Source organism: Oncorhynchus keta, unplaced genomic scaffold, assembly GCF_023373465.1.
Source record: "Oncorhynchus keta strain PuntledgeMale-10-30-2019 unplaced genomic scaffold, Oket_V2 Un_scaffold_6322_pilon_pilon, whole genome shotgun sequence".
NCBI lineage: Eukaryota > Metazoa > Chordata > Actinopteri > Salmoniformes > Salmonidae > Oncorhynchus > Oncorhynchus keta.
Window position 1 is genome coordinate 599,442 of NW_026290979.1, and position 19,993 is coordinate 619,434.

Genomic DNA, 19,993 nt, shown 5'->3' on the forward strand with positions numbered 1-19,993 from the left:
GGTCGTCCACAAGGCCCAGAGGTCCACAGTGAATATGTGATATATTTCCCATGTGGTCGTCCACAAGGCCCAGAGCTCCACAGTGAATATGTGATATATTTCCCATGTGGTCGTCCACAAGGCCCAGAGCTCCACAGTGAATAGTGAATGATATATTTCCCATGTGGTCGTCCACAAGGCCCAGAGCTCCACAGTGAATATGTGATATATTTCCCATGTGGTCGTCCACAAGGCCCAGAGGTCCACAGTGAATATGTGATATATTTCCCATGTGGTCGTCCACAAGGCCCAGAGGTCCACAGTGAATATGTGATATATTTCCCATGTGGTCGTCCACAAGGCCCAGAGGTCCACAGTGAATATGTGATATATTTCCCATGTGGTCGTCCACAAGGCCCAGAGCTCCACAGTGAATATGTGATATATTTCCCATGTGGTCGTCCACAAGGCCCACAAGGTCCAGAGGTCCACAGTGAATATGTGATATATTTCCCATGTGGTCGTCCACAAGGCCCAGAGCTCCACAGTGAATATGTGATATATTTCCCATGTGGTCGTCCACAAGGTCCAGAGCTCCACAGTGAATATGTGATATATTTCCCATGTGGTCGTCCACAAGGCCCAGAGGTCCACAGTGAATATGTGATATATTTCCCATGTGGTCGTCCACAAGGTCCACAGTGAATATGTGATATATTTCCCATGTGGTCGTCCACAAGGCCCAGAGGTCCACAGTGAATATGTGATATATTTCCCATGTGGTCGTCCACAAGGTCCAGAGGTCCACAGTGAATATGTGATATATTTCCCATGTGGTCGTCCACAAGGCCCAGAGCTCCACAGTGAATATGTGATATATTTCCCATGTGGTCGTCCACAAGGCCCAGAGCTCCACAGTGAATATGTGATATATTTCCCATGTCGTCCACAAGGCCCAGAGTCCACAGTGAATATGTGATATATTTCCCAGAGGTCCAGAGGTCCACAGTGAATATGTGATATATTTCCCATGTGGTCGTCCACAAGGCCCAGAGGTCCACAGTGAATATGTGATATATTTCCCATGTGGGTCCACAAGGCCCAGAGGTCCACAGTGAATATGTGATATATTTCCCATGTGGTCGTCCACAAGGCCCAGAGTCCACAGTGAATATGTGATATATTTCCCATGTGGTCGTCCACAAGGCCCAGAGCTCCACAGTGAATATGTGATATATTTCCCATGTGGTCGTCCACAAGGCCCAGATCCACAGTGAATATGTGATATATTTCCCATGTGGTAGTCCACAAGGCCCAGAGACAGTGAATATGTGATATATTTCCCATGTGGTCGTCCACAAGTCCAGAGGTCCACAGTGAATATGTGATATATTTCCCATGTGGTCGTCCACAAGGCCCAGAGGTCCACAGTGAATATGTGATATATTTCCCATGTGGTCGTCCACAAGGCCCAGAGGTCCACAGTGAATATGTGATATATTTCCCATGTGGTCGTCCACAAGGCCCAGAGGTCCACAGTGAATATGTGATATATTTCCCATGTGGTCGTCCACAAGGCCCAGAGCTCCACAGTGAATATGTGATATATTTCCCATGTGGTCGTCCACAAGGTCCAGAGGTCCACAGTGAATATGTGTTATATTTCCTCGCTTTCAACATTGGCACAAAAATATTCCTCTATCCATCTTTTTCTTAAATGTTTGATGCTGCCTGACTGTCTAGCTTTCATCTGGGTGATTATTAGTGAGCTGGACACAATCAAGAATCTGTGTGAATGTAGGTCCATGATCATTCCCACACTTTCCATTTGGTTGTATTCATTTTAAAGTAGTTAGTCTCACCCCGGGATTACAGTACAGGAACACAGTCATGTGACTTAAGTAGGGCACCTAGATTGAGACACTGTAGTTACTTCACACAGAGAACTATAGTTGCGTGCATTAAAGTAAATGTACGCAGGCAGAGCCAGACGAATCAGCCTCTCCCCCCTCCACAAGGAGATTTACGTAACCCCTAGGATGCATAATGCAGGGCTCACCATTTCTACATTACCAATACAAGTTCCCCTGGAGTCAAATAAGGTTGTGTCAACTGAAATATGAGCTGGGACAACATGTGTGCATGTTACAGACAGACCCAAACAACAAGCTTAGTTTAATATTTTAGACGACTTGCAATAGAAGGCCTCCGGGTTCCATTGCTGCTATCGATAGCCTTTCAAAAAACTTCAAGTCTACAAAATCTCTTTTACCAAACACTCCAGACGCCATACATCATATTTATTGCGTCACAAATCTCTGACCACCTTGTATGAAGTCATAGGTTGATCTTTAAAGAATGACCTAGTGACCTTACACCAGTAAATGTGAATTGCTTGGGGGAAATGCACACACACACACACACACACACACACACACACACACACACACACACACACACACACACACACACACACACACACACACACACACACACACACACACACACACACACACACACACACACACACACACACACACACACCAATCATAAACCGCAGAAGAGAAACACAGTGACATGCTGTATATTCAGTCTTTCTCCATGTCACCATCTGACCTCATTTGTTGTTTTGGTCTTGTCATAGCAGAGCCGCCCATCCAGATAACAGACCTGATGAGCTGTGAAGCCTGCGCCCACATCCAACCCTTTACTCCTGGTTGCCCCTAACTACAGATCTAGGATCAGCTTCCCCTATCCACATGCTCACCTCAACCATTACTAGGGAACAAGCCAGACAGAAAAGATCTATGGAGAATATGGGTGTTACGATAGAAACCTCCAAAGTTGTAAATAAGCTAGAAAACAGGCTATGAAACATGGAGATATGAATTTATACACATTTATTCAACTTATCAAAAAACATATTTTCAAGATGCCTTTGATTGAATGGTGAAATAGCAGGATGGTGAAATAGCAGGATGATGAAATAGCAGAATGGTGAAATAGCAGGATGATGAAATAGCAGAATGGTGAAATAGCAGGATGGTGAAATAGCAGGATGGTGAAATAGCAGGATGATGAAATAGCAGAATGGTGAAATAGCAGGATGGTGAAATAGCAGGATGGTGAAATAGCAGGATGGTGAAATAGCAGGATGATGAAATAGCAGGATGGTGAAATAGCAGGATGGTGAAATAGCAGAATGGTGAAATAGCAGGATGGTGAAATAGCAGGACGGTGAAATAGCAGGATGATGAAATAGCAGGATGGTGAAATAGCAGGATGGTGAAATAGCAGGATGATGAAATAGCAGGATGGTGAAATAGCAGGATGGTGAAATAGCAGGATGATGAAATAGCAATAGCAGAAAGGTGTATCTTGTGTTTCATTACATTTCATTACAGATATCCCGTTGAAATGATTCCCCCACCTTCTCTCTCTCTTTCCCTGAGACAGGCCCAGTCACAACAAGATGACAGAGTTACATAGAGGGGCTTGGATGGCGTGTCGCTGCCTCCTTACTTCAATACACCTACTGTAAGTCGCGCTAGACAATAGCATTTACTAAAATATCAAATGTCAAAGTGTCCTAGTAAAGGAAGGAGCTGCTAGGCCACTTGGACAGTTGAAGGGAAAGATTGGCGGGTGAAAACGGTTGGCAGGGAAACAGTTGACAATGTGGTGAGGGGGTTCTAGAAGTCCAGGTGTTTGTTGCCAGCGGTGATAATGGTGAGGGGGTTCTAGAAGTCCAGGTGTTTGTTGCCAGCGGTGATAATGGTGAGGGGGTTCTAGAAGACCAGATGTTTGCTGCCAGCGGTGATAATGGTGAGGGGGTTCTAGAAGTCCAGGTGTTTGCTGCCAGCGGTGATAATGGTGAGGGGGTTCTAGAAGTCCAGATGTTTGCTGCCAGCGGTGATAATGGTGAGGGGGTTCTAGAAGTCCAGGTGTTTGTTGCCAGCGGTGATAATGGTGAGGGGGTTCTAGAAGTCCAGGTGTTTGTTGCCAGCGGTGATAATGGTGAGGGGGTTCTAGAAGTCCAGATGTTTGCTGCCAGCGGTGATAATGGTGAGGGGGTTCTAGAAGTCCAGATGTTTGTTGCCAGCGGTGATAATGGTGAGGGGGTTCTAGAAGTCCAGATGTTTGCTGCCAGCGGTGATAATGGTGAGGGGGTTCTAGAAGTCCAGATGTTTGCTGCCAGCGGTGATAATGGTGAGGGGGTTCTAGAAGTCCAGATGTTTGTTGCCAGCGGTGATAATGGTGAGGGGGTTCTAGAAGTCCAGATGTTTGCTGCCAGCGGTGATAATGGTGAGGGGGTTCTAGAAGTCCAGATGTTTGCTGCCAGCGGTGATAATGGTGAGGGGGTTCTAGAAGTCCAGATGTTTGTTGCCAGCGGTGATAATGGTGAGGGGGTTCTAGAAGTCCAGATGTTTGCTGCCAGCGGTGATAATGGTGAGGGGGTTCTAGAAGTCCAGATGTTTGCTGCCAGCGGTGATAATGGTGAGGGGGTTCTAGAAGTCCAGATGTTTGCTGCCAGCGGTGATAATGGTGAGGGGGTTCTAGAAGTCCAGATGTTTGCTGCCAGCGGTGATAATGGTGAGGGGGTTCTAGAAGTCCAGATGTTTGCTGCCAGCGGTGATAATGGTGAGGGGGTTCTAGAAGTCCAGATGTTTGCTGCCAGCGGTGATAATGGTGAGGGGGTTCTAGAAGTCCAGATGTTTGCTGCCAGCGGTGATAATGGTGAGGGGGTTCTAGAAGTCCAGATGTTTGCTGCCAGCGGTGATAATGGTGAGGGGGTTCTAGAAGTCCAGATGTTTGCTGCCAGCGGTGATAATGGTGAGGGAGTTCTAGAAGTCCAGATGTTTGTTGCCAGTGGTGATAATGGTGAGGGGGTTCTAGAAGTCCAGATGTTTGTTGCCAGTGGTGATAATGGTGAGGGGGTTCTAGAAGTCCAGATGTTTGTTGCCAGTGGTGATAATGGTGAGGGGGGTTCTAGAAGTCCAGATGTCTGTTGCCAGTGGAGCCGGAGCCACAGCCTGAGGAGCCCACCATGGCTGTCCCTGTCAGCTCTCCCCGGCTCACACGACTCACTGTCTCTGACAGGTCTGGAGGCAGATGTAGTCTCTGAACACAGAGAGAGAGAAAGAGAGAGAGGGGAGAGAAGGGAAAGAGGGGAAAGAGCGCAACAGAGAGTGAGAGAGAGGGGAGAGAGAAAGAGGAAAGAGAGAGAGAGAGAGGGAGAGAAAGAGGAAAGAGAGAGAGAGAGAGGGAGAGAAAGAGGAAAGGGGGGGAGAGAGAGAGAGAGAGAGAGAGAGAGAGAGAGAGAGAGAGAGAGAGAGAGAGAGAGCAAAAAAGTGAGAGGGGAGATAGAGGGGGAAAAAAGAGGGAGAGACATTATTTCATTTGTTGACAGAAACACATCAACATAAACAGTGTCACTCTCCACTCCAGTGATGTTGTGGTCACAGAGAGCCCATGTTTGGTGTAAATCAGAGCTCTCTAACGCTGTTCCTGGAGAGCTACCGTCCTGCAGGTTGTTTCTACAAACCTAATCTAGCACACCTGATTCTAATAACTAGCTGGTTGGAGAGAAAAGCTCCAGGAGGGTATCTCTCCAGGAACAGGGTTGAGAGCTCTGGTGTAAGTGGTTTCAGCTGCTTTAGGACCCTTCTGCTCAGCACGGCCAGTGTGGAGGAAACCTGCTAGCGTGTCGCTAAATACCTCAGAGAGATTTAGCTCTGTGACAGCTCAGAGGGGACACGGTGTGTGTGTGCTTTGTCAAGGTGTGCATAGAGTAATGTGTATGCGTGAGATTGTACGAGTTTGAGAATCTGTGTGGAGAGTGTTTGTGTGAGTGTGTAACACACTTGACTAGGGCTAATACCGGAGTCATTAGAATCAAGCTCTTTAGCAGCAAGAGTAACTTGTTCCCCAGCAGGACTAATCTCTGGAGCTGCTCTGTGCCAACATAACAACACAAAGACACTAGGCTACTGACGTAAAGCCTCAACGCTAACACGTTAACTACTCAACAGGCTAAGAGGGGCTGCCCTGGTCCTCTTGGAGGGTCATAACACAAAGACACTAGGCTACTGACGTAAAGCCTCAACGCTAACACGTTAACTACTCAACAGGCTATGAGGGGCTGCCCTGGTCCTCTTGGAGGGTCATAACACAAAGACACTAGGCTACTGACGTAAAGCCTCAACGCTAACACGTTAACTACTCAACAGGCTAAGAGGGGCTGCCCTGGTCCTCTTGGAGGGTCATAACACAAAGACGCTAGGCTAATGTGGCCTACTGACGTAAAGCCTCAACGCTAACAACTCAACAGGCTATGAGGGGCTGCCCTGGTCCTCCCGAGGGGTCATAAGAGTGGCCGTTAACGGCACTTCATGAGGCGATGAGTCGGCCCAGTGGAGGCGATGAGTCGGCCCAGTGTGTGTATGTATGTATGTTTACGGACAGAGGCTGCTTCTGAGTATCTCTGGGCTGTAAGCGAGGATCTCTCTAAATTAAGATTGTGTGTGTGTGTTATCAGAGTTTATGTGTATTGGGGAAATGAGTGTGTGTACTGTATGGTGAGGAAATGTGTGGGATGGCAGTGTTCTGCTCTGCCCAATAGAACCTAAACCCCTATAATTTACCTCAAGTGGAATCTACTAGACATCCGAAACCCAGTGGTCCACACCTCCACCCACCTCTCTTAACCCCCTGTGCCTGCCCGACCCTCACCCCCTCCAGCCACGCAGCTTAAGGAGAGCCCCTCTCCTCCCAGAGATCCTCATCTGTCCTCTAATGACTATGTGTTTGGGTACAGGGATAACAGCATCCCTACATGAAGAGATGACATCCCACTCCACAAAGCCTCTGGGGGTGGACCTGCACATTCCACTTGGCTACAGCATTATCAGGGCTTCTAGATTGGGGCTTTACAGTTGATCTGATATGGCTCATTTTAATAGAACTTCTAACAAGCTGGTACCATTGCCGTTGCATTCAACAAAGTTTGTACTGAAATGTTTAATTTCCTTTCTAAATGTCTATTGTAAAGGGTATTGAGATCTCCCAAATGCAGTTTTGAATTAAATTGGATTTAAAGGGATTCTCAAGCCCCTCCAGCAGCTCCTAGGTCAGCAGTCAGTCTGTCACATGGACAACTGAACCTCTCCTGTCCAGTGAACATGCCTCCCCTGTGTTGTCAGGGTGAAGTATGTCAGACCATAAAGATACACCATACCAATGACCTACGTGTCTGACAGGCAGCAGCAGGAAACAGGAGGAATCAGAGCCCAGAGGTGATCTATGGGCAGGTAAAGCCTGGAGAATATAGATGAGGAGCAAGAGGTTCATCTGGAGATGCTAAAGTCTAGAGAGGATGTTGTTAAGACCATGCTTAACCTAAGGTGACAGAGGGTAAGGACAGACGATGCCTACCGGTAGTGTCTACAGGAATGGTGAGAGAGGGTAAGGACAGACGATGCCTACCGGTAGTGTCTACAGGAATGGTGAGAGAGGGTAAGGACAGACGATGCCTACCGGTAGTGTCTACAGGAATGGTGAGAGAGGGTAAGGACAGACGATGCCTACCGGTAGTGTCTACAGGAATGGTGAGAGAGGGTAAGGACAGACGATGCCTACCGGTAGTGTCTACAGGAATGGTGAGAGAGGGTAAGGACAGACGATGCCTACCGGTAGTGTCTACAGGAATGGTGAGAGAGGGTAAGGACAGACGATGCCTGCCGGTAGTGCCTACAGGAATGGTGAGAGAGGGTAAGGACAGACGATGCCTACCGGTAGTGTCTACAGGAATGGTGAGAGAGGGTAAGGACAGACGACCGGAGGTGCCTACAGGAATGGTGAGAGAGGGTAAGGACAGACGATGCGTACCGGAGGTGCCTACAGGAATGGTGAGAGAGGGTAAGGACAGACGATGCCTACCGGAGGTGCCTACAGGAATGGTGAGAGAGGGAAAGGACAGACGATGCCTACCGGTAGTGTCTACAGGAATGGTGAGAGAGGGTAAGGACAGACGATGTCTACCGGAGGTGCCTACAGGAATGGTGAGAGAGGGTAAGGACAGACGATGCCTGCCGGTAGTGCCTACAGGAATGGTGAGAGAGGGTAAGGACAGACGATGCCTACCGGTAGTGTCTACAGGAATGGTGAGAGAGGGTAAGGACAGACGATGCCTACCGGTAGTGACTACAGGAATGGTGAGAGAGGGTAAGGACAGACGATTACTACCGGTAGTGTCTACAGGAATGGTGAGAGAGGGTAAGGACAGACGATGCCTACCGGTAGTGTCTACAGGAATGGTGAGAGAGGGTAAGGACAGACGATGCCTACCGGAGGTGCCTACAGGAATGGTGAGAGAGGGTAAGGACAGACGATTACTACCGGTAGTGTCTACAGGAATGGTGAGAGAGGGTAAGGACAGACGATGCCTACCGGTAGTGTCTACAGGAATGGTTAGAGAGGGTAAGGACAGACGATGCCTGCCGGTAGTGCCTACAGGAATGGTGAGAGAGGGTAAGGACAGACGATGCCTACCGGTAGTGACTACAGGAATGGTGAGAGAGGGTAAGGACAGACGATTACTACCGGTAGTGTCTACAGGAATGGTGAGAGAGGGTAAGGACAGACGATGCCTACCGGTAGTGTCTACAGGAATGGTGAGAGAGGGTAAGGACAGACGATGCCTACCGGAGGTGCCTACAGGAATGGTGAGAGAGGGTAAGGACAGACGATGCCTACCGGTAGTGTCTACAGGAATGGTGAGAGAGGGTAAGGACAGACGATTACTACCGGTAGTGTCTACAGGAATGGTGAGAGAGGGTAAGGACAGATGATGCCTACCGATAGTGTCTACAGGAATGGTGAGAGAGGGTAAGGACAGACGATTACTACCGGTAGTGTCTACAGGAATGGTGAGAGAGGGTAAGGACAGACGATGCCTACCGGTAGTGTCTACAGGAATGGTGAGAGAGGGTAAGGACAGACGATGCCTACCGGTAGTGTCTACAGGAATGGTGAGAGAGGGTAAGGACAGACGATGTCTACCGGTAGTGTCTACAGGAATGGTGAGAGAGGGTATGGACAGACGATGCCTACGGTAGTGTCTACAGGAATGGTGAGAGAGGGTAAGGACAGACGATGCCTGCCGGTAGTGCCTACAGGAATGGTGAGAGAGGGTAAGGACAGACGATGCCTACCGGTAGTGTCTACAGGAATGGTGAGAGAGGGTAAGGACAGACGATGCCTACCGGAGGTGCCTACAGGAATGGTGAGAGAGGGTAAGGACAGACGATGCGTACCGGAGGTGCCTACAGGAATGGTGAGAGAGGGTAAGGACAGACGATGCCTACCGGAGGTGCCTACAGGAATGGTGAGAGAGGGAAAGGACAGACGATGCCTACCGGTAGTGTCTACAGGAATGGTGAGAGAGGGTAAGGACAGACGATGCCTACCGGAGGTGCCTACAGGAATGGTGAGAGAGGGTAAGGACAGACGATGCCTACCGGTAGTGCCTACAGGAATGGTGAGAGAGGGTAAGGACAGACGATGCCTACCGGTAGTGTCTACAGGAATGGTGAGAGAGGGTAAGGACAGACGATGCCTACCGGTAGTGACTACAGGAATGGTGAGAGAGGGTAAGGACAGACGATGCCTACCGGTAGTGTCTACAGGAATGGTGAGAGAGGGTAAGGACAGACGATGCCTACCGGTAGTGTCTACAGGAATGGTGAGAGAGGGTAAGGACAGACGATGCCTACCGGAGGTGCCTACAGGAATGGTGAGAGAGGGTAAGGACAGACGATGCCTACCGGTAGTGTCTACAGGAATGGTGAGAGAGGGTAAGGACAGACGATGCCTACCGGTAGTGTCTACAGGAATGGTGAGAGAGGGTAAGGACAGACGATGCCTACCGGTAGTGCCTACAGGAATGGTGAGAGAGGGTAAGGACAGACGATGCCTACCGGTAGTGACTACAGGAATGGTGAGAGAGGGTAAGGACAGACGATTACTACCGGTAGTGTCTACAGGAATGGTGAGAGAGGGTAAGGACAGACGATGCCTACCGGTAGTGTCTACAGGAATGGTGAGAGAGGGTAAGGACAGACCGGATGCCCTAAGGACAGACGATGCCGGTAGTGTCTACAGGAATGGTGAGAGAGGGTAAGGACAGACGATTACTACCGGTAGTGTCTACAGGAATGGTGAGAGAGGGTAAGGACAGATGATGCCTACCGATAGTGTCTACAGGAATGGTGAGAGAGGGTAAGGACAGACGATTACTACCGGTAGTGTCTACAGGAATGGTGAGAGAGGGTAAGGACAGACGATGCCTACCGGTAGTGTCTACAGGAATGGTGAGAGAGGGTAAGGACAGACGATGCCTACCGGTAGTGTCTACAGGAATGGTGAGAGAGGGTAAGGACAGACGATGTCTACCGGTAGTGTCTACAGGAATGGTGAGAGAGGGTATGGACAGACGATGCCTACCGGTAGTGTCTACAGGAATGGTGAGAGAGGGTAAGGACAGACGATGCCTGCCGGTAGTGCCTACAGGAATGGTGAGAGAGGGTAAGGACAGACGATGCCTACCGGTAGTGTCTACAGGAATGGTGAGAGAGGGTAAGGACAGACGATGCCTACCGGAGGTGCCTACAGGAATGGTGAGAGAGGGTAAGGACAGACGATGCGTACCGGAGGTGCCTACAGGAATGGTGAGAGAGGGTAAGGACAGACGATGCCTACCGGAGGTGCCTACAGGAATGGTGAGAGAGGGAAAGGACAGACGATGCCTACCGGTAGTGTCTACAGGAATGGTGAGAAGGGTAAGGACAGACGATGACCGGAGGTGCCTACAGGAATGGTGAGAGAGGGTAAGGACAGACGATGCCTGCCGGTAGTGCCTACAGGAATGGTGAGAGAGGGTAAGGACAGACGATGCCTACCGGTAGTGTCTACAGGAATGGTGAGAGAGGGTAAGGACAGAGATGCCTACCGGTAGTGACTACAGGAATGGTGAGAGAGGGTAAGGACAGACGATTACTACCGGTAGTGTCTACAGGAATGGTGAGAGAGGGTAAGGACAGACGATGCCTACCGGTAGTGTCTACAGGAATGGTGAGAGAGTAAGGTATGCCTACCGGAGGTGACAGGAATGGTGAGAGAGGGTGCCTTACTACCGGTAGTGTCTACAGGAATGGTGAGAGAGGGTAAGGACAGACGATGCCTACCGGTAGTGTCTACAGGAATGGTTAGAGAGGGTAAGGACAGACGATGCCTGCCTGCCGGTAGTGCCTACAGGAATGGTGAGAGAGGGTAAGGACAGACGATGCCTACCGGTAGTGACTACAGGAATGGTGAGAGAGGGTAAGGACAGACGATTACTACCGGTAGTGTCTACAGGAATGGTGAGAGAGGGTAAGGACAGACGATGCCTACCGGTAGTGTCTACAGGAATGGTGAGAGAGGGTAAGGACAGACGATGCCTACCGGAGGTGCCTACAGGAATGGTGAGAGAGGGTAAGGACAGACGATGCCTACCGGTAGTGTCTACAGGAATGGTGAGAGAGGGTAAGGACAGACGATTACTACCGGTAGTGACAGGAATGGTGAGAGAGGGTAAGGACAGATGATGCCTACCGATAGTGTCTACAGGAATGGTGAGAGAGGGTAAGGACAGACGATGCCTACCGGTAGTGTCTACAGGAATGGTGAGAGAGGGTAAGGACAGACGATGCCTACCGGTAGTGTCTACAGGAATGGTGAGAGAGGGTAAGGACAGACGATGCCTACCGGTAGTGTCTACAGGAATGGTGAGAGAGGGTAAGGACAGACGATGCCTACCGGAGGTGCCTACAGGAATGGTGAGAGAGGGTAAGGACAGACGATGCCTACCGGTAGTGTCTACAGGAATGGTGAGAGAGGTTAAGGACAGACAGTGCCTACCGGTAGTGTCTACAGGAATGGTGAGAGAGGGTAAGGACAGACGATGCCTACCGGTAGTGTCTACAGGAATGGTGAGAGAGGGTAAGGACAGACGATGCCTACCGGAGGTGCCTACAGGAATGGTGAGAGAGGGTAAGGACAGACGATGCCTACCAGTAGTGTCTACAGGAATGGTGAGAGAGGGTAAGGACAGACGATGCCTGCCGGTAGTGTCTACAGGAATGGTGAGAGAGGGTAAGGACAGACGATGCCTGCCGGTAGTGTCTACAGGAATGGTGAGAGAGGGTAAGGACAGACGATGCCTACCGGTAGTGTCTACAGGAATGGTGAGAGAGGGTAAGGACAGACGATGCCTACCGGAGGTGCCTACAGGAATGGTGAGAGAGGGTAAGGACAGACGATGCCTACCGGTAGTGTCTACAGGAATGGGGAGAGAGGGTAAGGACAGACGATGCCTACCGGTAGTGTCTACAGGAATGGTGAGAGAGGGTAAGGACAGACGATGCCTGCCGGTAGTGTCTACAGGAATGGTGAGAGAGGGTAAGGACAGACGATGCCTACCGGAGGTGCCTACAGGAATGGTGAGAGAGGGTAAGGACAGACGATGCCTACCGGTACTGACTACAGGAATGGTGAGAGAGGGTAAGGACAGACGATGCCAACTGGTAGTGTCTACAGGAATGGTGAGAGAGGGTAAGGACAGACGATGCCTACCGGAGGTGCCTACAGGAATGGTGAGAGAGGGTAAGGACAGACGATGCCTACCGGTAGTGTCTACAGGAATGGTGAGAGAGGGTAAGGACAGACGATGCCTACCGGTAGTGTCTACAGGAATGGTGAGAGAGGGTAAGGACAGACGATGCCTACCGGAGGTGCCTACAGGAATGGTGAGAGAGGGTAAGGACAGACGATGCCTACCGGAGGTGCCTACAGGAATGGTGAGAGAGGGTAAGGACAGACGATGCCTACCGGTACTGACTACAGGAATGGTGAGAGAGGGTAAGGACAGACGATGCCTACCGGTAGTGTCTACAGGAATGGTGAGAGAGGGTAAGGACAGACGATGCCTACCGGTAGTGTCTACAGGAATGGTGAGAGAGGTTAAGGACAGACGATGCCTACCGGAGGTGCCTACAGGAATGGTGAGAGAGGGTAAGGACAGACGATGCCTACCGGTAGTGTCTACAGGAATGGTGAGAGAGGGTAAGGACAGACGATGCCTACCGGAGGTGCCTACAGGAATGGTGAGAGAGGGTAAGGACAGACGATGCCTACTGGTAGTGCCTACAGGAATGGGTGAAGGTCATAACCCCTGGTGATTCAGGTCATTTGATACAGACTAGATGAAGTTAGCTGGATTTGTCTAAGCATCACAGCACAACCATGATAGATGACAGGTTGTCAAAAACATCAGTGATGAACTGTCTTTTCTTTTCAGTGGGAAATAAAAAGCACATTCCTACAACACACCCACATCATGCTACAGGGCTTCCACATGCCCCCTCCACCCCTGCCAAAACTTTGCCTGTGTGACCTTTGGTGTCTCCAGCTCAGTGGAGTGTGATTGAGAAAGAAAAACAATGCATTGATCAGGCCAGGAGTCAGCCCTGCTAAGTGCACAGCAGCGGAAACTGTGTCGAGAGACAATCAATGACATATACATCGTTCCTCAGTGGGTGAGGACAGAAAACACATCACACCGTTGTCTGGCTGTCAGACACCTACAGACCTCGCTACCTGCCTGGTGTGTGTGTGTGTGTTTGTCTCAGGGATCGCAGACCCCCACTGAGCATGTGCGAAGAGGAAGGTCAAACCAATCCAGAAGAGCTGCTCAGCTCCCCTAACGTTTGAGTTCAGGGGCAGACCAGAGCAATCGATGTCGACAAGAGGGGGAGAGGCAGAGTACCAACAGCCCTCCCTGGGGCCTCTGTGACAGCAGGTCTGAGAAGACATCTCAGACTATCAGAGAGGTGACAAACCTTCCTTGATCAGAAGTTGAAGTGACCCTAAATCCATGTATTCACATGGCAGTGCCAAAGACATTGCTGATACCCATTGGTATGTATTATATACAGTATTGGTATGTATTATATACAGTAGTGGTATAGATTGACAGTGGAATTGCAGTGCAGTTACACACAGTGTTTCATATAATTCACAGCTGTGATATAACTTCCCATTAAGAGAAGTCTACGTGGTGATATGTTGGAATATGGATGAGTGTCCCACACAGACAGACTCTCTCTGAGCCCGTTTATGACCGCCACACTCCATGATGATCCAGAAAGCCCTCTCAGACATAGGGCATGTGTGAAGTTGTGTGTGAAGTATTTTCCTGTTGCCTGGCAACCCTCAGGGGGTGGAGAATGAGAATGGAACAGAGGGAGGGGGGCGGGAGTGGACAGAGGGAAATAAGACCATTGGCTGAGTTGGGGAACGGGGGACTCTCTCTGTGTCTGTGTGTGTGTGTGTGTGTGTGTGTGTGTGTGTGTGCTAGATAGAGAATGTGTGTATGTGTGCTAGCTGGTGTATGTATGCCGAGTGTATGTTAGCTAGGCTATGTATGTATAGTGTGTGTGTGTGAATATAGTGCGGGTGTGTGTGACGTGGGTGTCCACTCCCCCGTGGCACGCAAGGGTAAAGGTCCGTGGCTCGGTGCTGCTCCACAGCCACAGGGGCTGGCTGGGCTGGGGTTGACACTGCCAATGGGACGAGGGGTGCGACAAAGCCCCAAACGAGCGCTAAGCACTTCAAATGAGCCCTCGGGGTCAGGCCCAGAGACTGGCTTTGCCTAAGAGGGTTACTAATATCCCCCCACAATGGACAAACCCCCACAGCTTATTTACACCCCTCCTTACACCCTGCCTCACCTCAAGCCTCAGCTACTGATGGGAGATAGCGTTGGACAGTGGGCATAGCTGGTCACTTCAGATAACAAATGGCGGGTGGAAGAGAATCTCATAACAAAGCATATTAGAGTAGGAGTGCTGATCTAGGATCAGTTTAGCTTCCTTTAGATTATAATGAGACTATATGGACGGGGAGGGGGGGGTCTGATCCTAGATCAGTACTCCTATTCTAAGATGCTTTGGGAATGTGGGCCCAGGGATTGCGTGTGAAAAGAAGCTGGGCTAGCATTGAAAGCAGGGGGCAGAAAAGTTTTCCAACAGAAGGACTTGTTTAGGGTTCTAAGTGTGTTTATACCTTTTTATGTAAGCACATTTCCACGATCCATATAGATCTGATTTGCCCCAAACAGAGCTTAGAGGGAACCAACCCGCTCTCACAAAGCAGCCCTCTATCAAAGGCATTCCACCTGCAGAAACTTGCTGCCAATGACTGTGGTACATTTAACAAGTCATTTAGTCCACATTCATTTTAGTCACACTTCTAAAAGGGCCCTGTGTTTTTTATGTATTTCACATTTATTTAACCAGGTAGACCAGATCACCTTTATTTAACCAGGTAGACCAGATCACCTTTATTTAACCAGGTAGACCAGATCACCTTTATTTAACCAGGTAGACCAGATCACCTTTATTTAACCAGGTAGACCAGATCACCTTTATTTAACCAGGTAGACCAGATCACCTTTATTTAACCAGGTAGACCAGATCACCTTTATTTAACCAGGTAGACCAGATCACCTTTATTTAACCAGGTAGACCAGATCACATTTATTTAACCAGGTAGGCCAGATCACATTTATTTAACCAGGTAGACCAGATCACATTTATTTAACCAGGTAGACCAGATCACCTTTATTTAACCAGATCACCTTTATTTAACCAGGTTGGCCAGATCACCTTTATTTAACCAGGTAGACCAGATCACCTTTATTTAACCAGGTAGACTAGATCACCTTTATTTAACCAGGTAGACCAGATCACCTTTATTTAACCAGGTAGACCAGATCACCTTTATTTAACCAGGTAGACCAGATCACCTTTATTTAACCAGGTAGACCAGATCACCTTTATTTAACCAGGTAGGCCAGATCACCTTTATTTAACCAGGTAGCCAGATCACCTTTATTTAACCAGGTAGGCCAGATCACCTTTATTTAACCAGGTAGGCCAGTTGAGAACAAGTTCTCATTTACAACTGCAACCTGGCCAAGATAAAGCAAAGCAAAACACAGATTTACACATGGAATAAGCAAATGTACAGTGTGTGTGTGTGTGTGTGTCACTGTACTGCTTACAACTCTGGGAAACCCAACACTGAGTTGGAACACATGACGATTGGTAGATCGGTTATTCTGATTGGAGCAGCTTGACCAATGTAGGAGCGTGCTCAGGGAAATGACATATTTACCATAAACACCTACTTAAGAGAACACACAACTTAAGGGACTTAGAATGTTTGTACTTCCAAGAACATATTAGCACCGTTCGTGTCACTTGCAACTTGCAAAAAGCACTAGGAAACATGGTGATCCTGTTCCTAAATCAGCCATTGAAATGATTACTAATGTGAAAATGCAATCAACTGTCTTAAAACTAACCAGTTCATCAATTGAAGTCAGAAAAGTTGGAGTTAGGAAGTAAGATTAAACCGTAAACACACAATATTATTCTCAATAACGTAAACAAACCAAACACATTCCAACAACTCTAGAATATTTGTGGTGTTCGTGGGGTAATTCCACATTCAAGATGGAGGTGATGGACATCAGTCTTCAGTATGTGTAGCTTTGTTCAGTATTCATGAAAAACCACACTGGTCATATCATATATCCAAAACCAATTCCCTTCTCCTTGTCAACATTGGGATGCAGTGCAGCCAGTGTAAAAATATTGGCTGTCCATGACACCAGTCCAATATCCCTCCCATTCCACAACCCAATCTGTCCTTTAGGTCAAGGGTCAAAACCAAAAGAGAAATTCTGCCAGCTGAAAACGTGTAGAAATGTCCCAGTCAGTCACCAGACTTGTTCATTCAGCCTACACCACCAAATCACCTCCCAAAACCTTAATCCCCCACTGCTATCGAGTTACACTACCTTGTGTGGGAAAGCATTTGTCAAAGTTAGAGGAACTAGTATTAACTCAGACTAACTCAAACCCCACATAAATCAGGTGTCGTTCTTTTCTATTTGAGGTACAAACTGCCGTCACATTGCAATGGCAATTTCAGAGAATACTTCCGCTGGCCAGACAGAAAATGCAGAAGTAGCTTTAAAAAAAAATCCCATTACTTTGGTAATTCTAGCCCACCTTGGATATAACAAAAGCTGACGAGAAGCTCTGCCTTCCTCTTCTTTTGTGCTGGGAGAGAGAGTAACACGATCTCCGGCCGGTCGTGACCTCACAATAACCCTACGACTGAGGACCATTTACCTCACTGTGGCTTGGCTCAGAAACCACCTGCGTTTGGGAATTCTAGGATGAATAGAATGTGTCAATAAAAAACCTGTTGTTGCTGTTTGATTTCTGTTGTAAAATGCTTCGTTCAGCAACGGAGGTGGACATGACAGTGACTAGCTAACTATGAGCTATTGGTATATTTTAGGAGGTGGACATGACAGTGACTAGCTAACTATGAGCTATTGGTATATTTTAGGAGGTGGACATGACAGTGACTAGCTAACTATGAGCTATTGGTATATTTTAGGAGGTGGACATGACAGTGACTAGCTAACTATGAGCTATTGGTATATTTTAGGAGGTGGACATGACAGTGACTAGCTAACTATGAGCTATTGGTATATTTTAGGAGGTGGACATGACAGTGACTAGCTAACTATGAGCTATTGGTATATTTTAGGAGGTGGACATGACAGTGACTAGCTAACTATGAGCTATTGGTATATTTTAGGAGGTGGACATGACAGTGACTAGCTAACTATGAGCTATTGGTATATTTTAGGAGGTGGACATGACAGTGACTAGCTAACTATGAGCTATTGGTATATTTTAGGAGGTGGACATGACAGTGACTAGCTAACTATGAGCTATTGGTATATTTTAGGAGGTGGACATGACAGTGACTAGCTAACTATGAGCTATTGGTATATTTTAGGAGGTGGACATGACAGTGACTAGCTAACTATGAGCTATTGGTATATTTTAGGAGGTGGACATGACAGTGACTAGCTAACTATGAGCTATTGGTATATTTTAGGAGGTGGACATGACAGTGACTAGCTAACTATGAGCTATTGGTATATTTTAGGAGGTGGACATGACAGTGACTAGCTAACTATGAGCTATTGGTATATTTTAGGAGGTGGACATGACAGTGACTAGCTAACTATGAGCTATTGGTATATTTTAGGAGGTGGACATGACAGTGACTAGCTAACTATGAGCTATTGGTATATTTTAGGAGGTGGACATGACAGTGACTAGCTAACTATGAGCTATTGGTATATTTTAGGAGGTGGACATGACAGTGACTAGCTAACTATGAGCTATTGGTATATTTTAGGAGGTGGACATGACAGTGACTAGCTAACTATGAGCTATTGGTATATTTTAGGAGGTGGACATGACAGTGACTAGCTAACTATGAGCTATTGGTATATTTTAGGAGGTGGACATGACAGTGACTAGCTAACTATGAGCTATTGGTATATTTTAGGAGGTGGACATGACAGTGACTAGCTAACTATGAGCTATTGGTATATTTTAGGAGGTGGACATGACAGTGACTAGCATAACTAGCTGATGAGCTATTGGTATATTTTAGGGGTGGACATGACAGTGACTAGCTAACTATGAGCTATTGGTATATTTTAGGAGGTGGACATGACAGTGACTAGCTAACTATGAGCTATTGGTATATTTTAGGAGGTGGACATGACAGTGACTAGCTAACTATGAGCTATTGGTATATTTTAGGAGGTGGACATGACAGTGACTAGCTAACTATGAGCTATTGGTATATTTTAGGAGGTGGACATGACAGTGACTAGCTAACTATGAGCTATTGGTATATTTTAGGAGGTGGACATGACAGTGACTAGCTAACTATGAGCTATTGGTATATTTTAGGAGGTGGACATGACAGTGACTAGCTAACTATGAGCTATTGGTATATTTTAGGAGGTGGACATGACAGTGACTAGCTAACTATGAGCTATTGGTATATTTTAGGAGGTGGACATGACAGTGACTAGCTAACTATGAGCTATTGGTATATTTTAGGAGGTGGACATGACAGTGACTAGCTAACTATGAGCTATTGGTATATTTTAGGAGGTGGACATGACAGTGACTAGCTAACTATGAGCTATTGGTATATTTTAGGAGGTGGACATGACAGTGACTAGCTAACTATGAGCTATTGGTATATTTTAGAGGTGGACATGACAGTGACTAGCTAACTATGAGCTATTGGTATATTTTAGGAGGTGGACATGACAGTGACTAGCTAACTATGAGCTATTGGTATATTTTAGGATGGTGACTAGACATGACAGTATATTTTAGGAGGACACAGACATGACAGTGAGCTAACTATGAGCTATTGGTATATTTTAGGAGGTGGACATGACAGTGACTAGCTAACTATGAGCTATTGGTATATTTTAGGAGGTGGACATGACAGTGACTAGCTAACTATGAGCTATTGGTATATTTTAGGAGGTGGACATGACAGTGACTAGCTAACTATGAGCTATTGGTATATTTTAGGAGGAGGACATGACAGTGACTAGCTAACTATGAGCTATTGGTATATTTTAGGAGGTGGAGACAGAGAAACAGAGAAAGAAACAGGACAATTAGGATGGATCTCATGTTTCAGTCATGAGAAGATGCCACACCCTTTCTCTAGCCGAACTAAATGTCATCTATTCTCTGCGTCACCAGCCTGTCTGAGTGACCCAAGATATCCCTGGAGACAGTCACAGACAGACGGGCACTGCAATGTTGTCGTAAACATCTCATTATACTTACAGAGAGAAACAAACTAAAAAGGTCCATTATGTTACTCGTAGCACCTTTAATAGTAGACAAGACTTGGATCTGAGCTGGGTCTTTGTCAGGTCCAACAGACACAGCAACAGGCAGAGACCCAGAGGGGGAGACAGACGGAGACGCAGCAACAG

General features: G+C 47.6%; 1 long non-coding RNA gene across 2 annotated transcripts; it reads left to right on the top strand.

The window, feature by feature from the left end:
* Positions 1–16,574: 16,574 nt before the first annotated feature.
* On the top strand, positions 16,575–19,970 carry LOC127929281 (uncharacterized). 2 transcript variants are annotated; one of them, XR_008134287.1, is made up of 3 exons: positions 16,575–18,576; positions 18,684–19,193; positions 19,428–19,970. It is a non-coding gene; the product is annotated as an uncharacterized LOC127929281 (long non-coding RNA). The 2 variants fall into 2 exon arrangements; XR_008134288.1 differs by lacking the exon at positions 19,428–19,970 and adding an exon at positions 19,244–19,339.
* The last annotated feature ends 23 nt before the right edge of the window (positions 19,971–19,993 follow it).